The following is a 1,345-nucleotide window of genomic DNA, read 5'->3' on the forward strand; positions in this document are numbered from 1 at the left end:
ATATAGGGAAACAACTGTTTCTTGTAGTGCCCTTCTGCGTCATCATCACCTGCCCACACGGAGGCGCCGTCATCGTGCAAAGAATCTGTGCAAAGGATCATGGGAGCCCAAACTTTTCTAAAAGAATGTACGATTATTTTTGCACTTTTATGTATGGATAATACTTAAGCTGACATGCAAATCCAGAATATTCTTATTTTTATAATTGCTTTTTGTTGGAATATATTCATGTCTCGCTTCCCTGTTTCTGTATGTTTCTACAAGTTTTGTAATTAAAAAAAATAAAAAAGATCATGGGATGAAATCCTTCATTCCGAAGGGCCCTTTGAAGTGGCCAGTTTTGAGCACTGCGGTTTGGAACGACCCTTCAATATGGCGGCCATGATTGTTTTCACTCCGAAGTGCCCTTCGGAGGGCCATACATCCCGTTTGGAACGCACCGATTTAGGTCTTCTTCTTCTTCTTTGGAATTTTTGGCGTATTCCACATCGTACGCACATACAGCCACCAACTGTTTATATACATACACGGATGATAGTCCCGTCTCTATTCATATTTTCATTTCTTTTATTGTTAATTTTATTTCGGGTTCATCCAAGCTGTACTTCTAGCTGCTGTGTGTTCAGCTCCCATGCCAGAAAACCCGCCTTGTGTGTTCCTTTATTTATTTATTTATTTAACTATCAAATTTGTTTGTTTAATCCTGTTTCTACTATATATATTTCATTACTATTCTTTGATTAATACCTTATTTTAATCCTTTTCCTAATATCCAATTTATCTTCTTTTTTTCTTTATTATTTATTACCTTTTAAATTCTTTATCATTTTAATTCTCTCTATTTTATATTTCCGACATTTTAATATTACATGTTCAACGGTTTTTATTACCACACAAAAAGCACATTTACCTGTAATATGTTTACCTATTTTGTATAGTGATGCATTTAGTCCTGTGTGTCCAAATTGTAATCTATTTAAAATCGCCTCATCTTTCCTACATCTTCCAAAATTGTATACTTCTTTAACTGATTAATTAATTTGATAATAAAATCTTCCTGTATCAGCTATGTCCCACTTCTTCTGCCACTCTTTTTGAATATTTGATTTAATAATTGATTTAATTTCTCCTCTTCCTAATGGGACATCAATCTCGATATCCTTTTTTTTTTTTGGTTGCCTTTTTTGCTAACTGATCTGCTATTTCATTTCCATTAATTCCTGTGTGAGCCAGTATCCAATACAATTTGAGATCTATAATCATACTATTTAGAGATTTCAATGTTATATATATATATATAATTTAAAATGTCTTCTCTAATGGATTTATATGAAACCAAACTATT

Source organism: Sinocyclocheilus grahami, unplaced genomic scaffold (assembly GCF_001515645.1).
Source record: "Sinocyclocheilus grahami isolate Dianchi unplaced genomic scaffold, SAMN03320097.WGS_v1.1 scaffold9580.1, whole genome shotgun sequence".
NCBI lineage: Eukaryota > Metazoa > Chordata > Actinopteri > Cypriniformes > Cyprinidae > Sinocyclocheilus > Sinocyclocheilus grahami.